We start from the raw sequence: 9,213 nt of genomic DNA on the forward strand, positions 1-9,213 counted from the left end.
CTTTACATAACTCTTAGGTCAACATCTATCCATTGTTTTAGCTATGCATGAGTTCTGAATCAGAGATAAATACGTTTTGATGGCTTTCCTTCACTGAACTCATTCTCCATTGGCTACATTCTAATGTTGTGCTGATTTCTAATTAAAGGTACACAGTATTTAAAGGGATTGCTTTAGAAAAACAAATTGAAGAAAAACTCCCTGATCAAATTGCTATTCCACCCAGTGGGTGGGTTTTCTGAGATTGTATTGACATTTATTCAGTGTGTGAAAGGTAGACATACCCTCAAACCTGGTTACTAACCTGTATATGATAAGTCTGAATAACAAGTAATGAGAAGGTCTATAATCAAAAAATGTAAAGGTCTATAATCAAAAGGTGTAAAAAAAGACATTTCCTGAGTCTGATGGGCCCCTTGGAGCAAACTGACCCAATAGGTTTCTCCATGACGTAACACACACCTGTGTGAAGGTAGGGCCGAGCTTTAGAGCACATTCAAACCAGACTAAATGATGCGTAAAAACTGTCCAATGAGGGCAAGTGCTGAGGGGGTGGGGTTTAGATTTGCTTTGCGTTGTCCAGCACGGTTTCAAACCAAAGACAACTACAGATCTGTCAACCAATTGGAAATGATGAACAGCATTCATCACACCTCTTCCCCGTCACACCCAATCACATTCCACTCCACAGATTAACCTAACCCCTGCTACAGAACATGTGTTGTGTCCATGTTTGGTTTAGATCTGGCCTTCGGCTCCTACGTTTGCATATCTGGTTCTGGCTGAATACATTTCTCCATTAAGTAACACACACCAAGGTAGGGCCGAGCTTTTGACGCACCATCAAACCAGACAAAATTATGGTTAACAACACAGCCAACTCAATGCTATCCAATGAGATAATTGGTTTGGGGAGGACCTAGATTTGCGTTGCCTTGTTCGTCGGAAAAGCTGGGGAGGAAACACACACCTGTGTGAAGGCTGGGTCAGAGGCAGAGGTTTACCGCCACTGAAGAGACCAGAGTTGTCTGAGGAACGTGACAGGTAGTGTACACAAAAGAGACAATATTTTTCTTCATTTTATATTTGGACAAATTCACTTATTTCAAAATCGAAATGTTTTGTCTCGTACATTCACAGACCCCAATGACTGAGAAGAGATGAACACCTCTGTAGACAGCAACTCTACTCTCCTCTCCTCCTTCTCTGAACACCTTCTGGTAAAAAGTTATAATAACATCCAATAATAAACCATTGATAAGGGATTGAAATGTGTGAATAATGATTAATTAGCAAACTGTTTGTAAATGTCTTACAAATGTCTTACTAACTGAATGTTATTATAAAGTGTTACCATCTTCCTTTCCAGTCTGTCCAGTATGTTCTGTACACTGCTGCCATCTCTATCAACCTCATCCTGGGTCTCCCCACCAATGTCTACATCCTGTGGCTGATAGTGACCGGAGCTGTTGGGACGATGGCTTCAGACTTCTTCTCTCTCAACCTGGCTGTGTCTGAGATCATCTCCATCCTGTCCAATCTGGTGTTTATTGTTCAACGTCTCCTCCTACAGAATGACACTTTATGGAGCGTTGGGACATTCTTTACCGGTTTCACCCTCTTTGGTCGTCCTCTGTTTCAGTGCTGTATCTGTGTGGAGCGCTACCTGGCGGTGGTTCACCCTGTAACCTTCCTGAAGTACAAACCCCTGAGATACAGGGTGGGGTGTTGTGGTGTTGTCTGGCTGATGGTGCTTGGCTCCTGCTTTGTAAATATGCTTAGTAAATACCAATCTGCATGGTGGAAGATCTTTGCTTTGATTCTAAATCTTCTTACTCTTTCTGTGATTTTGTTCTGCTGCCTGGCTGTTCTCTGGGCTCTGAAACGTCCCGGTCCGGGGGAAGGAGAGAGAGAGGGGGAAGGGATGAACAACATGAAGCTGAGGGCCTTCAGGATCATTTCAATCATCATGGTGTCTATGATTGTCATGTACCTCCCACTGGTTCTTCTCCTAGTCAGTTGTCATTTTATAGAATCAGTGGAGTTTTTGGGGGGATTGTCCATTTGTTTCTCTATCACAGTTGTCAGTGGGTTCGTTCAGCCTCTCCTCTTCCTCCACAGGTCTAGGAAACTGCCTTGTGTCAGGGGACCCTGAGGCTGAGGTCACACTTGGCACAGACATCAGTTCAACTTCTAATTTTGATTTACAATTTGAGTAATTGCTTTTGGACTAAAAGTTGGGTGACAAAAATACCAACATTCCCGAAATTCGTTAACTTTGATGACTCCTTTATGGTGACGTCCAATGAGTTTACCACCTTGATTTAACGTCGTCATGTTGATTTTATGTGTTGAAGTTACATGGTAACAACATTTATTCCACCATTTTGTGTCCAGTGGCATGGCTCTGGCAAGATATATATTTTCCTCATTACTGAGCCCAACCAATCCAATCTGTACAAACCAGGAACCAATGAGAATAGAAAAGGGGCAGAATAGAAGTTGTGTGGGAATTAAAGAGGTAATCTGGGTTTCAAACAACAACAAAAAGGACTAAAAAAAATTTGTGTCGGATTTTAGAAGTAAGAGATGTTTTTGCAGGAAATTAGAAATGATCACTTTAAAAAGTGTTTCATCTACAATTGATAAATGTTAAGTTAATTTGATTGAAATATTAGTTGAGACTTTGTAGCCGTCTCCTAGCCTGTAGGAAACTGTAGAAATTGAAACCATATTTTTTGAATAATCTACAACTGTTACATATTATGTTAGAAATTCAGTAAATTATTTGTAATATTAGTTTCTGACTGTTTTTCCTGACTGTTTTCCTCTCTCCAGCTGTGACACTTGAGAAATAGAAGCAAGAACGTTAAAAATATCATCTACAGTTGTTCATTGTTAAATTAAATTATGCTACACTGGTAGTAGTAATATAAATGTTTAACAGTTTTTCTCGCTGTTTTTCCATCTCCTTGTGGTACTGACACTTGAGAAATAATATTGTTAATAACAAGTTAAATTAAGTTAAAAACAAAGTAATATTAATGACTGTTTTCTTTGTTTCTTTGTATCTATTTTGATTGTATACAATACTGTAATATGTGGTAGTTTACTGTGATGTGTTACTGGCCTTAGTAGAACACAATGACTGTAATATGTGGTAGTTTACTGTGATGTGTTACTGACCTTAGTAGAACACAATGACTGTAATATGTGGTAGTTTACTGTGATGTGTTACTGATCTTAGTAGAACACAATGACTGTAATATGTGGTAGTTTACTGTGATGTGTTACTGACCTTAGTAGAACACAATGACTGTAATATGTGGTAGTTTACTGTGATGTGTTACTGACCTTAGTAGAACACAATGACTGTAATATGTGGTAGTTTATTGTGATGTCATACTGACCTTAGTAGAACACAATGGCTGTAATATGTGGTAGTTTATTGTGATGTCATACTGACCTTAGTAGAACACACTGACTGTAACATGTGGTAGTTTATTGTGATGTCATACTGACCTTAGTAGAACACACTGACTGTAATATGTGGTCGTTTATTGTGATGTCATACTGACCTTAGTAGAACACAATGACTGTAATATGTGGTAGTTTATTGTGATGTCATACTGACCTTAGTAGAACACAATGACTGTAATATGTGATAGTTTACTGTGATTTGTTACTGACCTTAGTAGAACACAATGACTGTAATATGTGGTAGTTTACTGTGATGTGTTACTGACCTTAGTAGAACACAATGACTGTAAATGTGGTAGTTTATTGTGATGTCATACTGACCTTAGTAGAACACACTGACTGTAACATGTGGTAGTTTATTGTGATGTCATACTGACCTTAGTAGAACACACTGACTGTAATATGTGGTAGTTTATTGTGATGTCATACTGACCTTAGTAAAACACAATGACTGTAATATGTGGTAGTTTATTGTGATGTCATACTGACCTTAGTAGAACACAAGGACTGTAATATGTGGTAGTTTATTGTGATGTCATACTGACCTTAGTAGAACACACTGACTGTAATATGTGGTAGTTTACTGTGATGTCATACTGACCTTAGTAGAACACACTGGCTGTAACATGTGGTAGTTTATTGTGATGTCATACTGACCTTAGTAAAACACAATGACTGGAATATGTGGTAGTTTATTGTGATGTCATACTGACCTTAGTAGAACACAATGACTGTAATATGTGGTAGTTTATTGTGATGTCATACTGACCTTAGTAGAACACATTGGCTGTAATATGTGGTAGTTTACTGTGATGTCATACTGACCTTAGTAGAACTCAATGACTGTAACATGTGGTAGTTTATTGTGATGTCATACTGACCTTAGTAAAACACAATGACTGGAATATGTGGTAGTTTATTGTGATGTCATACTGACCTTAGTAGAACACAATGACTGTAATATGTGGTAGTTTATTGTGATGTCATACTGACCTTAGTAGAACACACTGACTGTAACATGTGGTAGTTTATTGTGATGTCATACTGACCTTAGTAGAACACACTGACTGTAATATGTGGTAGTTTATTGTGATGTCATACTGACCTTAGTAAAACACAATGACTGTAATATGTGGTAGTTTATTGTGATGTCATACTGACCTTAGTAGAACACAAGGACTGTAATATGTGGTAGTTTATTGTGATGTCATACTGACCTTAGTAGAACACACTGACTGTAATATGTGGTAGTTTACTGTGATGTCATACTGACCTTAGTAGAACACACTGACTGTAACATGTGGTAGTTTATTGTGATGTCATACTGACCTTAGTAAAACACAATGACTGGATTATGTGGTAGTTTATTGTGATGTCATACTGACCTTAGTAGAACACAATGACTGTAATATGTGGTAGTTTATTGTGATGTCATACTGACCTTAGTAGAACACATTGGCTGTAATATGTGGTAGTTTACTGTGATGTCATACTGACCTTAGTAGAACTCAATGACTGTAACATGTGGTAGTTTATTGTGATGTCATACTGACCTTAGTAAAACACAATGACTGGAATATGTGGTAGTTTATTGTGATGTCATACTGACCTTAGTAGAACACAATGACTGTAATATGTGGTAGTTTATTGTGATGTCATACTGACCTTAGTAGAACACATTGGCTGTAATATGTGGTAGTTTACTGTGATGTCATACTGACCTTAGTAGAACTCAATGACTGTAATGTGTGGTAGTTTATTGTGATGTCATACTGACCTTAGTAGAACAGACTGACTGTATGTCGCCCCCTACAGATCGCCCCGACATCTGGCATGACCATCTGACAAAAAGGGGGACAGTTTGATGAACAAGCTTTAAAATAGGTTAAAATCTAAGTCATGTGACATGATTAACGTAAACAAATGCCTCTGAGTCATCAAAAGTCATATTCTTCAAGAATCAATGGCTGAATAAATGCCTGAATAACATTCATTCAAAAGTCATGAAATGGATGTACCAATCCCAGATTGAACCTTTAAGTGAACTTTACTGATTATTGTTCTTGTTACAATGAGGCTTTGTGTTTTCTAGATACAACCAGTTAAAGCTTGGTGTTTATATCTGATGGTTTCCTTGTTGTTCTTCATACTTTAATAAATGGTCCAATCACATCTGAACTGTGGAAACTCTTGTTGATCGTTCTCTGACTTTTGTAAATAAAATGTTGTCTAGTTAAATGTATCACTACCACCTTGTCCTTGATGGATAGAGTGCTGCTCCTGGTGCTGTTACAGACAGGAAGTAGCTCTTACTACTATCTGTAGTGATGAACTCTGCTTCCTGAATATTAAACTATGTCCAGGCTGGACACCTGTGTGTCCATCATTCTGCAAACAAATGCAGCTCCTTATTGGAGTTGGGTGAAGTTGTCCATAGATGATGATCTTGGGTCAGTTTTGTCATGTCCCCATCAATGGTTGAGGTTAGGATTGGCTGATCCTAGATCTGTACCTAAGGGAAACTTCACCCTCATTATACAGATCATTGACATGCAAAAGTAGAGGAATGACTGTGCAGTGTGCACATAACCCCATTCCCTTTGTCCTCAGTTGAACATATAGAAATTAACCTCTGTAGGCCAGTATATGTAGGAAAGAGTCAGAGACAGTTTTCTATTCTGTATAGGTGCACCTCAGCCATGCTCAAGGTTCTAAACGACATCATAAATGCCATCGATAAGAGACATTACCGTGCAGCCGTATTCATCGACCTGGCCAAGGCTTTCGACTCTGTCAATCACAACATTCTTATTGGCAGACTCGACAGCCTTGGTTTCTCAAATGATTGCCTCGCCTGGTTTACCAACTACTTCTCTGATAGAGTTCAGTGTGTCAAATCAGAGGGCCTGTTGTCCGGACCTCTGGCATTATCTATGGGGGTGCCACAGGGTTCAATTCTCGGGCCGACTCTCTTTTCTGTTTACATCAATGATGTTGCTCTTGCTGCTGGTGATTCTCTGATCCACCTCTACGCAGACGACACCATTCTGTATACTTCTGGCCCCTCCTTGGATACTGTGTTAACTAACCTCCAGACGAGCTACAATGTCATACAACTCTCCTTCCGTGGCCTCCAACTGCGCTTAAACGCAAGTCAAACTAAATGCATGCTATTCAATCGATCACTGACTGCACCTGCTCGCCCGTTCAGCGTCACTACTCTGGACGGCTCTGACTTAGAATACGTGGACAACTACAAATACCTGGGTGTCTGGTTAGACTGTAAACTCTCCTTCCAGACTCACATTAAGCATATCCAATCCAAAATTAAATCTAGAATCCAATTCCTATATTGCAACAAAGCATCCTTCACTCATGCTGCCATCCTACCAATCCTCGACTTCGGTGATGTCATCTATAAAATAGCCTCCAACACTCTACTCAACAAACTGGATGCAGTCTATCACAGTGCCATCTGTTTTGTCACCAAAGCACCATATACTACCCACCATTGCGACCTGTACGCTCTCGTTGGTTGGCCCTCGCTTCATTCTCGTCGCCAAACCCACTGGCTACAGGTTATCTACAAGTCTCTGCTAGGTAAAGCCCTGCCTTAACTCAGCTCACTGGTCACCATAGCAGCACCCACTCGTAGCACGCGCTCCAGCAGGTATATCTCACTGGTCACCCCCTAAGCCAATTCCTCCTTTGGTCGCCTTTCCTTCCAGTTCTCTGCTGCCCATGACTGGAACGAATTGCAAAAATCTCTGAAGCTGGATACTCACATCTCCCTCACTAGCTTTAAGCACCAGCTGTCAGAGCAGCTTACAGATCACTGCACCTGTACTTAGCCTATCTGTAAACAGCCCATCTATCTACCTACCTCATCCCCATACTGGTATTTATTTATTTTGCTCCTTTGCACCCCAACATCTCTACCTGCACATTCATCTTCTGCCGATCTACCATTCCAGTGTTTAATTGCTATATTGTAATTACTTTGCCACCATGGCCTATTTATTTCCTTATCTTACCTCATTTGCACTCACTGTATATAGACTTTTGTTGTCTTTTGTTCTACTGTATTACTGACTGTATGTTTTGTTTATTCCATGTGTAACTCTGTGTTGTCTTATGTGTTGAATTGCTAAGCTTTATCTTGGCCGGGTCGCAGTTGCAAATGAAAACTTGTTCTCAACTAACCTACCTGGTTAATAAATAAAGGTGACATATAATAAATAAAAATAAATAGGGCTGTATGTGAAGGAAAGAGTCAGATATCGTCTTATATACTGTAGGGTTCTCCTATGTGACACCTTTATAGAGTGTTATACTGAAGGACAACTTTATAGAATGGTGTACTGTAAACACCTTTATAGAGTGGTACACTGTAAACACCTTTATAGAGTGGTATACTGTAGGACACCTTTATAGAATGGTATACTGTAAACACCTTTATAGAGTGGAATACTGTAGGACAACTTTACAGAATTGTGTACTGTAAACACCTTTATAGAGTGGTATACTGTAGGACAACTTTATAGAATGGTGTACTGTAAGCACCTTTATAGAGTGGTATACTGTAAACACCTTTATAGAATGGTATACTGTAGGACACCTTTATAGAGTGGAATAATGCAAACACCTTTATAGAGTGGTGTACTGTAAACACCTTTATAGAGTGGTATACTGTAAACACCTTTATAGAGTGGTATACTGTAAACACATTTAAAGAGTGGTATACTGTAAACACCTTTATAGAGTGGTATACTGTAAACACCTTTATAGAGTGGTATACTGGAGGGCACCTTTATAGAGTGGTATACTGTAAACACCTTTATAGAGTGGTATACTGTAGGACACCTTTATAGAGTGGTGTACTGTAAACACCTTTAAAGAGTGGTATACTGTAAACACCTTTATAGAGTGGTATACTGCAAACACCTTTATAGAGTGGTATACTGTAAACACCTTTATAGAGTGGTATACTGTAAACACCTTTATAGAGTGGTATACTGTAAACACCTTTATAGAGTGGTATACTGTAAACACCTTTATAGAGTGGTATACTGTAGGACACCTTTATGGAGTGGTATACTGTAGGACACCTTTATAGAGTGGTGTACTGTAGGACACCTTTATATAGTGGTGTACTGTAAACACCTTTATAGAGTGGTATACTGTAAACACCTTTATAGAGTGGTATACTGTAAACACCTTTATAGAGTGGTATACTGTAGGACACCTTTATAGAGTGGTATACTGAAGGACACCTTTATAGAGTGGTGTACTGTAAACACCTTTATAGAGTGGTATGCTGTAGGACACCTTTATAGAGTGGTGTTCTGTAGGACACCGTTATAGAGTGCTGTACTGTAAACACCTTTATAGAGTGGTATACTGTAAACACCATTATAGAGTGGTATACTGTAGGACACCTTTATAGAGTGGTATACTGAAGGACACCTTTATAGAGTGGAATACTGTAAACACCTTTATAGAGTGATACACAGTAAACACCTTTATAGAGTGGTATACTGGAGGACACCTTTATAGAGTGGTATACTGTAAACACCTTTATAGAGTGGTATACTGTAAACACCTTTATAGAGTGGTATACTGTAAACACCTTTATAGAGTGGTATACTGTAAACACCTTTATAGAGTGGTATACTGTAAACACCTTTATAGAGTGGTATACTGGAGGACACCTTTATAGAGTGGTATACTGTA

This window comes from Oncorhynchus mykiss, unplaced genomic scaffold (assembly GCF_013265735.2).
Source record: "Oncorhynchus mykiss isolate Arlee unplaced genomic scaffold, USDA_OmykA_1.1 un_scaffold_182, whole genome shotgun sequence".
Lineage (NCBI taxonomy): Eukaryota > Metazoa > Chordata > Actinopteri > Salmoniformes > Salmonidae > Oncorhynchus > Oncorhynchus mykiss.